The sequence below is a fragment of the Lontra canadensis genome, unplaced genomic scaffold (genome assembly GCF_010015895.1).
Source record: "Lontra canadensis isolate GAN:19392208 unplaced genomic scaffold, GSC_riverotter_1.0 scaffold5, whole genome shotgun sequence".
In the NCBI taxonomy this organism is placed as follows: domain Eukaryota; kingdom Metazoa; phylum Chordata; class Mammalia; order Carnivora; family Mustelidae; genus Lontra; species Lontra canadensis.
In genome coordinates, this window is record NW_022630999.1 from 33,522,490 (window position 1) to 33,539,616 (window position 17,127).

Sequence of the window (17,127 nt, forward strand, 5' to 3'; positions counted from 1 at the left end):
TTGATCAGGGAGCTTCCCTGGTGCCTGGAAGAAATCGAGTGACAACCAGAGCTGCCTTGAGTGAGGGCCAGCAGAAGCAGCCTACAGCCTGGGCTTGCCAGGGACCCCACCTCTGATATATACACATACACTACACACCCACCAAGAATAATTGTCAAGCCCTGGACTCTGCAGTGCTCCCTCCACTGTGGTACTGCAAAGCGTTGGCAGGCAACTGCAATGAAGGCTTTTCCACTTCTGGATCCCTGCCTACACTGCAGAATTTTAACAAGGAGAAGGGAAGGGGGGGAAGTTTATGGTCTGATCTAATCACAGATGAACTGAGAGCTCAGTGGCAGCCAGTAGTTGCAGAAGCAGAGGACTTCAAAGCTATTACAGAGCCCACCCTCTATTTCTGAGGTGAGCAAATGTTGTGCCCAGCCAGTATCATGTGTGGCACCTAGTAGGTGCTCAATAAGCAAAGGCCACCACTGTTCTTATTCTTACCATGACTATGACTATGCGTTGGGCCCCAGGTCACACAGAGGTAGCACAAAATTCTAGGACATGAAAGTCTCTGCTGCGGACTGTGGCAAATATCAAGTAGCGTTAAGGATGGAATTAATAAAAATGAAACTTTAAGGGGAAAATGCTATCAAATTTCTCTTCTGTTTTATTGTTGTTCTTTGTGAGACTGGTTTTTCCCAAGGGACTAAGAAGCTCTCTGTGGCTTTTTGTTGTACATTTCCTTCTGACTCCTTCCTGGTCCTCTGTTATAGGGACCTCAGAATATTGCTAAAGCCAGTGTCGCTTTCTGGCCTTCCCATATGCTTTCTGCTGGGGTAGTTGTGAAGCCCTGTCTGCCTCCCATGCAAATCACAGGCCATTGAGGACACATTTCATTGCCTTTCACTTGACAGGGCCATGGCATTTGCCTAAAAGAAAGGACTTCCTTTGACACACTGATATTGGGCAAATCACAAAAGCATAAAAACTCATGTTTCAATATCTTCTCTCTTCCTCCATCTTTCTTCTTTCTTTCTCTTCCTTTCATTACGCTTTCCTTCCCTCCTTTTCTTCTTGCAACAGCAAGGACATATGCACAGAGAGCCAGGCATTATCTTCTGGCAGCAGTCCAGCCTACACCCAGCCCAGCTCCCTGCCCCCCAGTCACCCTCCAGGGTAGAGAATGGAGAAAGGCACTGAGCTGAGTACATGCACCCCTTTCCTGAGGGCTCTCTTTAAGATGTCACTCTTTGATATCTGTACTCAACCAAGTCCCTCCCACAGTGCCTAACCTGGACAGAAGCAGCCTCCTCTTGTGCTGAGAGGAGCATCGCCCTCTTCGAGTCCCCCAGTGCACCTCACATCCCTCAGACCCCAGCCACTGCGGGTCTGGCCCTCGCTCCATATTCTCAACTCTAACCACAGCCCCTAGGAGTAGGGGTAACATTCCGTATTCTGAAATGGAATACTTACATTTCTTTAGTGAGACCTTTTCCCACAAAGAGTTATTCCCATGTTTATACCTACCCTGCTGAATGACCTAGAAGAAATTATCTAATCTCTGTGAACTCCGTTTCCTTCTTTCAGAATGAGAAGAATAACTGGCTTATGGAATTAAGTATCTGGCACATAATAGGTATAGTAAGGATCAGCCAGCAGACTTCTTGGCTTCCTATCTCACTTTTCTCCTGTTTTCCAGCCTATGCATTGTTCCCTGATTGTCCTACCTCACCCTTGTCTTGCCTGGACATGGACCTTTATATAAATGATGTGGTCTCAAGCCAGAGCCTGGCCACCCTCCATGATCCCAGCTGGGCCAATGCTTGGGGCTGTCCGTCTGTATCCCAGTGCTGTGTTGCTGGACAGTGGCACAGGATTGGAGGGAGTACCCAGAGCATACAGACAGACAATGAAGGAGCCAGAAACCACTGTTACTGGGGCCAGTGGTGAGCAACTCCTCAAAGCCCACATCAGTATTCCCTAGGATGAGATCCAGAAATTTTGGGCCCAGAGTTGATGTGGAATGGCTTGAAGTGGTCTGATAATTTAGTTAGTATAGCACAGTGGACAAGGACATGAATTTTGAAGACAGACTGTCTAGGTTTCAAACTGGCGCTGCTATTTTCTGAATCTATAATGTAGGGTAAATTACTTAACCTCTCTGTGCTTTAGTTTCCCTGTCTATAATATGTGGCTAATAATATTACTTCATAGGATGACTATAAGGTTTTAATGAAGTCACACTCGTAAAGCATTCAGAAAAGTGACTGTCTGTCCAGAGGCACTTAATAAATGTGGGCTCCTTTTATCAGTACTAGTATCATTACTATTGGAATCATTATCATCATCATTATCAAAGTGTGAGAACCAGCAAAGCTGCTGCACATAGTGGGTGGGAGAATTGATTGATAAAATAGAGGTGGATATATGAAATAGTTTACATAAAAAATAGATACAATAAAACTGAAAGCAATAGCAATTGACAGGAGAAAGGAGACAAAAATCAAATTAGGAAAGAGGAGAAAATCAAGCATAAACTTTGCTGTGAGCTTCCTAGTAACCCACTGCAGAAAGGGAAATCCAATAAGACATGCCATTATCATGATTTAGTGCTAGGAAATATATAATATCATCACTAGAAACTTCAGCTCTAAGAAGATCTTATCATAAGAATATTTGGTTTGAATTTTTTTGCAAATCCAAGATTTCAAGTTTCAACTCCATAAGAAAAGAGAATTATAATGAGATTTGGAAAAAGTATCATAGTAAAAATGGTTGAAGGAATGTGAGCTCTTTAACCCCCCCAAAAAAGAAATGGTTGGAAGAAACATGATGTTCCCTTTGAAAACTTCACTACCACATGAAGTGGGGAGTAGCATTGTTCTGCAGTGTTTCTGAAAACAGAACCAGAACTCCATGGTGGAATATCTCAAGAATATAAGTTGGGTTTCAGCTAAAGACATAAATTCACCCAAACTCAAGTAATCCAACAGCACAGTCAAGTGAGCCATGAGGTTTCTGTCCATGCAAATGTTGTCCAGATGGCCACCCTTCAGGACTATGCCGGAAGGCTCACTGCATTTTCAGGGAGCATAGCGATGACTCCTGAAACCCTTTCTTTCATATTCTCCAAGCTCACAGAAGATGGGAACAGATTATCAAAAAGAGAGATGAGCTTGTCTCCCTTGAATGTGGCTTAATGACTCCAACAAAACCATTCCTTTCTAAGCTACTCACTTAGAAATCAACAGATAGTCTGGCTACCAAGTAACTTTTTTAAATTACTGTTTAAGATAAAGACTATTAGAAAATCAATTGGCCAAGCAATTGTCAGTAGATTTGAGGCAACTCTTTCCTCATTGGAAGTGACTATATTACCTGCCACCAACCTCCTCTGTGTGTCCCAGTTGCAATCAGCACAAGCAAGTGTATATCCCCCAGGATCCCACAGCCCCAACCCAGCGCTCTTCCATCAGTGTACTCATCACCTGTGCTGCTGTCCTCTCGTCCTCAGCAGAGCCCCTTTGGGCAGTGCCATATTTGTTCAGCATCATATGAGCAGTTCCAATGGAGATCTTGTCCCATAACAGACATCTTTAGCTTATAGATAGGAGCATGGGTTCTAGAGCCTGACTGCCTGGGTTTGAATTATGGCTCCATCATTTACTGGCTCTGAGGTTTTCAAGACCCTGTTTCCTTATTTGTAAAATAGGATTGATCTGAGTACCCCCTACACACAAAGTCACACACAAAGTCACACACAAAGTCACACACACACACACACACACAATTGTAGTATAAGTTAAACAAGAAAATAAAAGTTAAGCTTTTAGCATAGTGGTTGCTTAGCATATCAGGGATTGGCAAACTATTTCTATCAAGAGTCAGATAGTCAATATTTGCAGTTTTTGATGGTCTCTGATACAACTATTCAGGTCTGCCATTGTAGCATGAAAACACCCAGAGATAAGAATACATAAGTAAATGTGCATGTTGGTATTCCAATACATCTTATTTACACGAACAGGTTGTGGGCACAATTTTTGCCAATCTCTATAATTATATACAGCAGCAAGTCAGATGACCAGAAGGAAAATTTAAGCAACCACAGAGGCAAATGGGAAGAAACAAGGTGATAGAATGGTGGTTTCAGTAGCAGCACCCAGTGGTTAAGGATATGGGCTATAGAGACAGGAAAACCTGGGTTTAAATCTGGTTTAGATGAATGGTATATACTCTCTGAGCCTTAGTTTCCTAATATGTAAAATACAAAGTGGCAAGTAAATGGGACCTATCTCAAATGGCTGATATGTGTGGATTAAAAGAGATAATGAGACATAGTGCCAGGCGCTTAGTACGATCTCAATAAATGTGACCAATGAGAACATTGATGGCAAAGTGACGGTTGAGCTTAACTAAATCAAATTGAATGATGGCTTCTCCTTCCCTTAAGGATGCCCAGAGAGTATGGCTCATTAGGTAGAGCAAGGGCTTTCGATCCTGAAAGTGCCTGGCATCCTGCCTTGAACCTTCTATTTCACTGTCTGTAAATGGGACCAGTATTCCCAGCTTTCTCCCTGCAGAGGAACTGTAATGGGACCACGGAGAGAGATCTTGCCTACTGCCTATCTAGAAATATGATGTCAAGTCGGCACCAAAATCAATGATTGCAGTCTCCCTACGTGTCAGAAAAGAGCCTCCTCAAGTGGATCTGAGAATAGCAGGGCCAAAAGATCAGTAATGGAGAATATGAATTTTTGTCCTGGGCTGTGCAGAGCCACTTGAAGACTCAGGATTGGAACAGGTCTGGGAAGGCCCTTGGCTTAGATTGCTTTGTTTGATATTAGTGTCCTGGAAATGGACCTCTGTGCATATCACATTTTGTTCGGGAAGATACTGCAATCAAAGATGAGGCTCACAATGTTCCTTTCCACTCCTTGTTGGCACATGAAGACTGCCTAACAAATGGGTCTTCCTACTGTTCATATTGTGCTTTTTTTTTTTTAACTCTAAAAGATTTTATTCCTCACTTTTTTTTTTTTTTTTGTATCAGGTTTTCCAGAAAAAAAATAACTGGACTCTTATAGCACTAATTAATGTTATCAGGCATCTCTTCCCTAATCATATAATAATTGGTATTGATTTTCAATTTATGTCATCTCTCTCCACTAAGTTCATGGGATTCTCAAAAAACTACCTATCTTTTTTTTTTTTCCCTAGCCCTCGAAATCATAAACCTGTTTTTCCTTTCCTTTCCCTTCCCTCCCTTCCTCCCTTTCTCCCTTCTCTCTTCCAGTTTACTTCTACCAAGCACCCAGTGTGTTCCCTGTGTGCCAAACATCATGCTGGGTATCAGGGATACCTTTTAAGTCCTCAAGTCTAGAGGATGAAATGGGCAAGTTACAGACATTATGGTACAAGGCAAGCTCTAAACAAGGTCAAGCTACAGTGGAAAGCCACCTTCACGGTGCCTAACCTGTTGCTGTAGTCAGGAAATTCTTCCCAGGGGAAGGGAACCTGGGCCATTCCTTTAAGGATGAATAGGAATTCAAGTATGTGAAGAAAAGGAAGCCACAGATTTGAGGATGTGCCTAATTTAAATAGGGAAATGAAAGTTGTTCCTTTCACCTGAACTGGTTTATTGTAGTGAGGGCAAAGTCAAGTGGCAGATATCAGAAGACTGGTGGACAGGAAGTATGAAGGATTCTATAGGCCAAACAGATCTTCTGGAGCTTAGGGAAAGTGCACATCTATGAAGTAAACTTAAACATTGGGTGTTTCTGTTTTGGCTGTAGTTATCTCAAGAATGTTGTCTTCTTGGTTCACCATTACTAATTAGAAGCTTTAACAGTTATACATGGCTTTGATACATAGAATGATGAAATAAGTTAATCACAAATAGATAATTATAAACTATGCTAAGTGTTATGAGAAAAAAAATGGGATCTTATGATAGAATAATAGGGAGACCAAATTTCCATCAGGGGTAAGGCAAGTACTTTCTAAAGAAGTGACATTAAAGTTCAGGAGGGATGGTGGGCATTACCAAGGGATTATCAAGGGGTAGGCATAGAAAGAGAGTGCTCTAGGCAAAAGAGTACTCTTCATGCCAGTCTTGAGGCAAGAGGTATTGGCCTCTGTAACAGCTAAATAAGGCCAATCTAGCTGGAGTCCAGGGATGAGGACAACAGTGGCCCTAAAGGGACAAACAAGAGCAATAAGGTTGGTCTGGTCCTGAAGGCCATGTGAAGTCTTTTGGTTGATTCTGAAAGCCATAAGATGATTTTAAGAGTTTTAAAATGGTGTATATTTGGGAGGAAGGGGAGAGAGAGAGGGAGACACCCAGAGACAGAGAGACAGGAGCACATTTGTGTTTTAAAATGACTTTTGTTGTCATCCTGAGAAGAATGGGTTGGATCAGGACAAAAGTAGAACCAGGGCGACAGCAATGTGACTATTATAGTCAACCGGGTGAGAAATGGAAGTGGTCGGACTAGATAGTAATAATGAAGATGGTGTGAATTGGATAAATTTCAAAAATTATTTTGGCTAAACTTCTTAGTAGATGGGTTATTCGTGGTGGGGTGTGGGCAGTGGGGAAGATGTGGAGTGAGGAAATTAATTTGATTGGAGTTGACTTGAGTTGGAAAACAATATTCTGAGTCTTTTAGACTGATGACTTCAGCTAGGGTTTTCCAGGCCCACTTGAAGGGATTTTCCTGGATCCTCTCAGCCATGGGCTATGATGTAACCAATTGGCTTACGTCTTTTGAGAAGGAACACACCTTCTTCTTCTATGTGGTGACCATCTTGTAGGAGCCTGTGGCTCTGTGGGCAGTGATGTCTTCTCTTACTCTCAGGTTTGGAACATGAATGGTGTGCACCATCCCATCTAAAGCACCACCCTTTGGAAGAGAAAGATCACACAGACATCCAGTCAAGCAAATTGCTTGGTTCTCTAGCTCGCTATGCAAGATTACTAGAGGAGCCATGATTGAGATGAGACTACATCTTTACTCACAGGGATTACACTACACTCTTTTTAGTATTTAGAAATACTAAAAAGACCTAGGAAAGTGCAGGAGAGTAATAATAGATTAGTCCAGTCATGTGTTAGCTCCCTCCAAAAGATGCTGAGGAACTGCTAAGAAGTCTCATAGGAGTGAAAAGACATGATAGTAACCAGTATCACTCAGTATCACTGAGTACTCACTACAGATCAGGCTCTGTTTTATTTTTTTTTTTTTTAATTTTTTTTAAAGATTTTATTTATTTATTTGACAGAGATCACAAGTAGGCAGACAGACAGGCAGAGAGAGAGAGGGGGAAGCAGGCTCCCTGCCAAGCAGAGAGCCCGATGTGGGGCTCGATCCCAGGACCCTGGGATCATGACCTGAGCTGAAGGCAGAGGCTTTAACCCACTGAGCCACCCAGATGCCCCCAGGCTCTGTTTTAAAGGTTGTAAATGTGATTCCATTTAATCCTCACAGCTACACAGTGAGTCCCACTTTAGGAAGCTGAGGTACAGAGAAGTTGAGTGACTTTCTAGGCTCCCATAGCAGCAAATAGTACAAGAGTTTGAATCAGAAATCTGTCTCAGAGCTCATGCTCCTGGCTTCTATGTGTTTAAGTCAGGAAGAGTAGAAGGCCCATTGTGGGGAAGGCCTTGATCTGGGCTGGAAAATAGGAAATACTGAGTCTTAACTGCTCTATAGGCTACATGCTCCTGAGGATCTATAGGACCACTCAGGAACTAAGGTTTTCAATGTAGTGCTGGGTGTTGTATAGAGTGGAGAGCCCTCTATAAAGGGTTGTTCCTGCTCATGGATATATTCCTTCCTCAAATCCTTCCCAAGCATGCTTTTCTGTAGGAGATGGGACGGGTACTGAGAATACAGCAGTGAGCTGAGATGTTCCTCCAGAGTTTCACAAGCTAGTGAGGAGTCATAAAAGAAAAGGTTTTTTTAACGGCTGAGGAATAATCCAATGAAATCTTGCATTTGCAACAATGTGGGTGGATCTTGAGTATATTATGTTAAGTGAAATAAGTCAGTCAGAGAAAGACAAATACCACAGACAAAAATCTCATATGTGAAATTTAAGACAGAAAACAGATGAACATAAGGGAAGGGGGAAAAGAAAAAAAGGAGAGTGGGAAACAAGCCATAAAATATTCTTAACAACAGAGAACAAACTAAGGGTAGATGGAGGGAGGTAGTTGGGGATGGGTTAGATGGGTGGTGGGTATTAAAGCACTGGGTATTGTATGTAAGTGATGAATCACTGAGTTCTACTCCAGAAACCAATATTGCATTGTATGTTAACTAAGTAAAATTTAAATAAAAAAAAAGAAAAGTGTTGATTTAAACTCAATGTGATAACCACCCACCAGGAGGAAGTCATAGGCTGTAGGAATCCACAGGAGTGGCATGCATACCTGATGTTTTTGTGGTGGGTTGAGTGTGAGATACCATGGAAAAGGTATTTCTTCAAAGGAAGGTATGAGCATGGAAGATAAGTAGGACTTAACTAGGTGAAGGGTTTGGGGGTGGGCAAAGGGGAAGGGAAACACTTTAGGAAATCCTAGATACAAAGGCCTCTGAATATGGAACTAGGAGGGAGCAGATTCTTGGAGGAACCAGAGGGTAGAAAATGTTCAGGACAGGCACGAGACCAGAGGTAAGTATAGAAAAAGCCTGGTGGGGGCTTTTTCACCTAAGTCAGGGAGTTTGGGCTTCACTCTGAGGGCAGCGAAAAGCTTCCCACAGTGGGGTGCCTGGGTGATGCAGTCAGTTAAGCATCTGACTCTTGGTTTCAGCTCAGGTCGCGATCTTAGGGTCATTGGATCAAGCCTCATGTGGGGCTCTGCACTCAGTGCAGAGTCTGCTTGAGATTCTCTCTTCTCCCTCTGGCCCTCCCACTTATGCTCTCTCTCAAATAACTAAGTAAATCTGAGAAAGGAAAGGAAAGGAAAGGAAAGGAAAGGAAAGGAAAGGAAAGGAAAGGTAAAGGAAAAAGTTTCCAATGGATTTGAGGGAAGAAGGTAATATGTTTTCTGGGGCAGTCTGGATCCTTTGTACATTTTTGGGGTTAATGTGATGTGTTGATGGAGTCTTTGGCAAGAGGCCTGGTGATCTGGGCCCCAGGAAGTGGTTTTGTTTGGCTCTGAGGAGGGTTTTCCCTCTGAAGCTTAATGGAAGTTGTCCCTCCTCCCTTTTACACTGGTCTCGCCAAGTAGATGAGGTGTGTTTCAATTTTTAAAGAGCTGTTGTTCCAACTCAGCTACCTGTGGATGGGATGTCTACCAATGCATTCAAACACACTTTCAAGGTCTCATTTCTGGGTAACTTCTCATTAACAGGCACTGGGGGGAGGGACGCAGATGGGCAGGAGGAGAACCTGTAGGGGTGGGGAGGGGAGGGGAAGGGCTGGCCGGGAACATGGCCTTTAGGGTGCTGGCAACCTCATGAGCCCCCTCAGCACATCCCTTTCTAGTACCATGGAGGCCTCCCTCTAGCGAGGGCTCCTCAGTCAATTAGGAAGACTCCCCACCATTTAAATGGGCAGTGACCATCTGACACAGACACCATGGGTGGTCGCAGCTCACTGAGCATTAACTATATTAACCACACCAGAATTCCCTACAGTAACACTTTATGGAGATAATTGTGGGTTAATTACCCCCCAAATCACTCCTAACAAAGATCCATCTCCATGTGGGAGTGTCTGGATAGAGGTCTAGGGGCACCTTTGTGATTGTTCCCCAAACAAAGCAGTTCAGTTATAGGGAAGGAACTGGCTTCTGGAACCAGGGAGACCTGTTTGAATCTTTGCTCTTCCTGAGCAAGCCGTCGAAACTCTCTGACCAAACCTCAGTTACTCATTTACAAAACGGAGATACTAGTCCTAACCCTCTTATTAGCCTGTGGGCAGAACTAGATGAGTCAGTGGAGAGCATTCAGTGAAATGAGAAACCAATCTTTTTTTTTCTACAGTGGGTTTAGTAAGCATGTAAATCCACATGCATTCAGAGTAACTTAGGTGAGTGAAGCAGGCTGGGGGGAAAATTGGCAGTGAGAAAAATGCCATCAAGGGGACGGCTGCCACTCAGAGGCAACCCTCATTGTCAAATGATATCCAGGTCTAGTATGATTCGAGCTAATGATTTTTTTTTAAAGAAACCGGAATTTGGTGTTAAATTTCCCAACTTTATTGTTGGTAACTAATTTAAATTCTTAAAAAAAACTGGGGGCCAAACCAAAAACCTCTGATAGCTGCCCCTTTGTAACCTCTAGGTTCTCCTTTCTGCAAGAATAATTAAGAACTGGGTTCTAAGTATAAACAGCTTCAGGCTTCCCCAGGACAAAGCATGTTGGGAGCAGTCACGAAGGAATGAAGGTCCTTCCAGGGTAACACAGCTCACTCGCCAGGCCCTGTGTGTGCATTTGTATGATACCCAGAATCAAGCGGAAACAGAGAGGCGTGGGCAGGGCTTGGACAGATGCGCCATGTCATACACTGTGGTAGAGGGGACCCAGGAGGCGGCCAGCAAATTGGCTGGCAAAACTACGCCTAGTAGTTCCAAACCATCCCTGTGTGCTTTGCTCGCCACGGCTGCAATGTGGCTCCTTTATGCTTTTCGGACTTGAACCGAGTGAGAATACTTCAGGGTACCTATAGCAACCGGAGAATTTTTACTGACGGGGATATTTAACCATTCATTTCAGGAGTCAGATTGATTCCCTAAAATCAATTCTCTTGAACCTGACTATATCTAATATGCCTGTTGTCTTGGGAAAACCTCTATTCCATTTTACCCATCAACATTTTCTCTTATGCTATGTTCAGTATTTTAGCAGGTTTAGAAGTGGATGGAGTACTAATTGCAAATGAATATGAGGATATTTTTCTCACGCGGAGACTTACTAAGTGGTTCCAAATGTGACCTTTTTTCACTAATTCTTTAATTCACTCAATAAATACAGAGTGTCTACTACATATCAGACATTGTGCAAAGAGATTTGGACGGTCAGAAAGTTCTGAGACCAAGTAACAGGTTTCGATGTTTGCGAGAAGAGCCGCAGTTTCCTCATATGTAAAATAGGAATGATAGTAGAGCTAACTCCTATGATGTTCAAAGGATTACACAAAGCAGTATATGCTTATGGCCAGAATTCAATAAATATTAGCCACCAAATGATCATTTGTCTTAATTATCACCACAAACTTTAGGGTACTACTATTATCTCCATTTCTGACAGAGGAGGAAACCGAGTTTTAAAGCAATGATTTAATCTGCCCAAGGTCACACACGTAGGAAGTGTAGAGCTGGGGTTAGCTAGTCACCGAAGCTCATTATTTTCTACCAAATCGCCCTGCCAGGGGCAAAACATTCCTGGCCTCCCTGCTTCACTGTCAAAATGAATTAGGAGCAATCTTAAATTTAAGCTCTGTAAAGACTACAGGGGATTTAGGGGCTGAAGAAGAAAGACTGCCAGCCAGTAACCTTCTGCTGGAAATGCATAAAAGGGCAATGATCATGGTGCCGAGAACGAACACAAATGCTGCTTAGAGGCAAATACCAGCATTTAATAAGTATCTATCGAATCCTTCTCTGAGCCAGGCACTGTCCTTGTCACTGGGAATGCAGCAGCAAACAGAGCAGAGTCATTGCCCTCATGGAGCTTATGATCTATTGTGAGCCTGTAGATGAAAAGATGTACAAATGTAAATTGGGATTTTAGAAATGTCAATCAAGGTGAAGCAAAAGCTGTAGCTAGAAATGCATCTGGGATCCACATCTGATGGCCATTGAGGTGTTTTGTTCACTAATGAAATGGCTTTTTTGCTTACTGACAGGCAACTTGGCTTTACGTTCCATTTACATTATTCTCTGGGCTACTGAAGATAAATCAAGGTGTCCAAGTCATATTAATAAGCCCTATATTAGGAAAAGAGCCTGCTTTCATCTGGGGGCAGTAACAATACATCCAGGAGGGAGGTCTTGGTAAGATTCTTTTGGCCATTTCTCTTTTCTTTCCTTCTTTTTTTTTGAAAAGATACATGCACCCTTACATTTATTGTAGCATGACTTATAATAGCCAAGGTATGGAAACAAGCCAGGTATCCATCCAGAGATGAATGGATAAGGGCTGCTCTTCAGCCAAATGACCACCAAATTACCACCTCCCTGCTTGCCTAGCCCGGGGTCTCTGCCTGCACCCCCAGATCCCTGTGTTCTTCCTGTACCCCTCTGCTGTCGTCATACCCCTGGCCAGAGAAGCACCAAGGAGCGAGTAGGGATCCCAGTCATCCTCCTCCTCCTCCTGGGGAGGCACAGGCTGCAGCCCCTAGACCAGGAATCCAGCATGTGGGAGAAATTCCAGTTGGAAGAAGTGCAAGACCATTTCTCCCTCTCTTGTAGAAGTACCTGATAACTAGGCTCATGCAGAGAAGGAGCTAGAGTCTGTGGCTTGTTTGCCTGGAACATTTTAGAAAGTTAAAGTAGTTAATGATAATGGTAACTACCACTTAATAAAGACTATTAGCCAGACATTATGGTAAATGCTTTACATACATTATCTAATTTAATCCTTGCAAACAACCACGTACAAATTGAGGTGCAATTATGCCTATTTTACATATGAGGAAATTAAGGCTTAGAGTGGTCAGAGCCTTGCTCAGAATCATACAGCTGGAAATGGCAGAGGGGCAAATGAAGCGGTCTGACTCTGTCTAGAGCAGTGGTTCTCATCCAGGGGCAATTTTGACTCCCAGGAGACATTTTAGGAAGTCTGGTGACATTTTTGGTGTGACAATGGGGAGAAGGTTACTACTAGCATCCAGCAGATAGAGGCCAGAGATATTCTAAACATCTTACCATATATAGGACAGCTTCCTACAATGAAGAATCATCCAGACCAGAATGTCAATAGATCTGCAGTTTAGTATCCCTACCACAGAGCCCTGGTGCTTACTACTGTTCTATCCCCATAACTAAACTTCTTTTTTACACAGGCATTTTTTTTGTGTGTGTGAAAGATTTGTATTTTATAAAATATTCTCAATCTCTGTTAATGTGTTGTGTTTACGTCCTTACTCTGTCTTCATCTAAGCACCTATGGAACAATTTAGATCAAGCCATTCCCAGGAAAAGCTTTTAATGAACAACTAAACAAGAAAAACTCCAGTGGGTTTTACAGTCCCATTTCAGTTAAGGTTCAAGTTCACTAATGCTGGAAAGGAATTCACTAGAGTCTTATAGGCTGTAGGACAAATGTTAATAGCTTCACCTTTAATTTAAGCCAAGCTTTATTTTTATAGCTGGTCCACTGATAGCAACTAGATTTATTAAAGCATTTCTAACAGCTGTGGAAAATCAATAAAGTACATAAGCACATTCTTGTGCTATTTGCATATATAAATCTGACTCCTCATGTATGTTTAGACATACTCATATGTGCTCTAAGAATATTCTTCTGTCTATTCTATGTTTAAAATTTACTTTCAAATCAGGATATTTGGTCTTCTGAATGTGGTCCCAAGTTATGAGATAAGTTAAGGTTAGAATGATTAGAGAAAGGAATGCAAATAAATTCCCACCTGAAAGGGGAATGAAATTCCTCAAAATATATGGGTCCTGGATGGTGCTTTTGCTTACTCATAAAGACAAGTAACTTAGTACAATGTGAACACATGATTGGGCTTACACTACACATTAGACCAGACGGACCTAGCAGACATATACAGAAAAACTCCATCTAATAGCAGCAGGCATGCATTCTTCTCAAGAGCACGTGAAACAATATCCAGGATAGATTTTAAGTTAGGTCACAAAACAAGTCTTAATAAATTAAAGAAGATAAAAATCGCATCAAGCATTTTTTTTCTAACCACAATGGTATGAAACTAGAAATCAAGCTCAAGGAGAAAACTGGAAAATTCACAAATATGTGGAGATTAAATAATATATATACTTCTACTATAATAATACTTCTACTAAATATACTTCTACTATAATAATATATATATACTTCAATAGCTCAAAAGAGAAATCAGAAGTTTTCTTGAGACAAATGAAAATGGAAACACAACATACCATATCTTATGGGATGCAGCAAAAGCCGTTCTAAGAAGTTTATAGCAATAAAACAGACATTAAGAAAAAAGAAAATCCTCAAATAAATAACTTGACTGTATACCTCAAGGAAAAAAAAGAAAAACAAAATTAAGCCCAAAGTTAGCAGAAGGATGAAAATAACAAAGATCAGAGCAAAAATAAATGAAATAGATTCTGAAAAGATAATGAAACTAAGAGCTGGTTTTTTAAAAAGATGAACAAAATAGATAACCATTAACTACACTTACCAAGAGAAAAAGAGAGGATTCAAATGAATAAAATTATAAATGAAAAGAGGAGACATTACAACTGAAGCCACAGAGATACAAAGGGTCTTAAAAGACTACTATAAATAATTATATACCAATAAATTGGACACCCTAGAAGAAATGGATAAATTCCTAGAAATGTATAACCTACGAAGACTGAATTTCTCTCTCTCTCTCTTTCTCTCTCTCTCACACACACACACACACAAAGGAAATTCTGAACAAACTAGTTACTAGTAAGCATCCAAAATATCCCAACAAAGGAAAATTTGGGACTAGATGGCTTAATGGGTATATTCCATTTAACATTTAAAGAAAAACTAATACCAATTCTTCTCAAAGTCTTCCACTAAAAAATAGAGGAGGGAACACAACTAAACTCATTTTATAAAACCAGCATTGTTCTGATACCAAATCCCAACAAGAATACCACAAGAAAAAAAATAACTATAGGTCAATATCCTTAATGAACACAGATGCAAAAATCCTGAACAAAATATTAACAAACCAAATCCAACAATACACAGACGAAGATCACACACCATGGTGAAAGGGGATTCATTCTGGGGATGCAAGAATGGTTCAACATCCACAAATAAAACAACATGGTAAACTAAAGTGACAAAATGAAGGATAAAAATCATATAATCATCTCAATAAGTGCAGAAAAAGCACTTGACAAAATTCAACACATTTTCATGATTAAGAACTCCCAACAAACTGGGTATAGATGGAACATACTTCGACATAATAAAGACCACTGACAAGTCCAAATTTAACATCATATTCAAAGGTGAAACACTGAAAGGTTTTCCTCTAAGTTCAGGAACAAGGTAAGGATGCCCACTCTGACCACTTCTATTCAATATAGTCCTAGATGTCATAGCCAGACTGCTCAGACAAGAAAAATAATTAAAAGGCATGCAAATCAGAAAGGAAGAAGTAAAATTGTCTTTATTTGCAGATCATATGATATTCTACATAGAAAATTGTAAAAAACCCACAAAAAAAAAAAAAGCCCTATTGGAACTAATTAACACATTCAGTAAAGTTACAGGATACAAAATCACTATTTAAAAACCAGTTGCATTTCTATACACCAACAACAAACTATCAGAAAGAGAAATTAAGAAAGTGATCCAATTTACTGTAGTGGCAAAAAGAATAAAATACTTTGGAATAAATTTAGCCAAGGAGGTAAAAGACCTGCACATTAGAAACTCTAAACATTGATGAAAGAAATTAAAAACAACACAAGTAAATGGAAATATATTCTATATTCTTGGATTAGAAGAATTAATATTGTTAAAATGTTCATACTACCCAAAGTGATCTATGGATTCAATGCAATCTCTCTCTCTCTTTTTTTTAATATTTTATTTATTTATTTGACAGACAGAGATTACAAGCAGGCAGAGAGAAAGGGGAGGAAGCAGGCTCCCTGCTGAGCAGAGAGCCCAATGCAGGGCTCGATCCCAGGACTCTGGGATCATGACCTGAGCTGAAGGCAGAGGCTTTAACCCACTGAGCCACCAGGCACCCCTCAATGCACTCTCTATCAAAATTCCAATGGCATTTTTTTTTTTGCCGAAATAGAAAAAAATCCTAAATTTTTTATGGAACCACAAGATGCCCCAAATAGCCAAAGCAATTATGTGAAAGTAAAACAAAGTGAGTGGCCTCTTTCTCCTTGATTTCAAAGTCCATTACAATTCCATAATTGAAACAGTATGGTATTGGGATAAAAAAAGATCAATGGAACAGAATGGAAATACCAGAAATAATCCCATGCATATATAGTCAATTAACTTATGAAAGAGAAGTTAAGAACATGCAATGGGGAAAGGGTAGTTTCTTCAATAAATGGTGTTGGGAAAACTGGACAGCTACAGACAAAGTGTATCTTACACTTTAGTGTATCTTACACTATACACAAAAATCAATTCAAATGGATTAGAGTTGAATGCAAGAGTGGAAACTATAAAACTGGAAGAAAACATAAGGGGATAAGCTTCTTGGCATTGATCTTAGTAATGATTTTTCTTTTTTTTGATCTGACACCAAAAGCAAAAATAACCGGTGGGACCACATCAAACTCAAAAGCTTCTGCACACAAAGGAAATCATCAACAGAATGAAAAGACAACCTGTGGAATGGGGGCAAATATTTGCAAACCACATATCGGATAAAGGGTTAATATCCAAAATGTATAAGGAATCCATATAACTCAAAACAAAGCAAAACAAAACAAAAAAACAAACAACAATAACAAAAGCAATAAGCCGATTAAAAAATGGGCAGAAGACCTGAATAGGCATTTTTCTCAAGAAGACCTAAAGAGAACCAACAAGTACATGAAAATGTGTTCGTCATCACTAATAATCAGGGAAATGCAAATCAAAACCAGGGAAATACCACCTCACACCTGTTAGCATGGCCATCATAAAAAAGACAAGAGATAACAAGCATTAGGGAGGATGTGGAGAAAGGGGAATTCTTGTGCACAATTGGTGAGAATATAAACCAGGTAACCAATATGGAAAAGAATATAGAGATTCCTTAGGAAAATAAAAATAGAACTACCAAAACAATCCAGCAATCTCACTTCTTGGTTTATATCCAAAGGAAATAAAATCATTATCTGAAAGAGACACCTACCCTCCCATGTTTGTAACAACAAGTATGTTCCCAAGTATGGAAACAACTTAAGTGTCTATTGACAAATGAATAGACAAAGAAAATAGAGTGTATCTA

General features: G+C 40.6%; 2 protein-coding genes across 2 annotated transcripts in view; one reads left to right on the forward strand and one right to left on the reverse strand.

The window, feature by feature from the left end:
- The window catches only part of INSYN2B (inhibitory synaptic factor family member 2B), a 30,451-nt gene extending 29,093 nt beyond the window's left edge, over positions 1-1,358 (reverse strand). The window contains exon 1 of the mRNA XM_032851776.1: positions 1,278-1,358. The gene's annotated coding sequence lies outside the window, so the exon portion shown is untranslated. The remainder of the gene's footprint in view (positions 1-1,277) is intronic.
- The window catches only part of DOCK2 (dedicator of cytokinesis 2), a 408,294-nt gene that overhangs the window by 223,982 nt on the left and 167,185 nt on the right, over positions 1-17,127 (forward strand).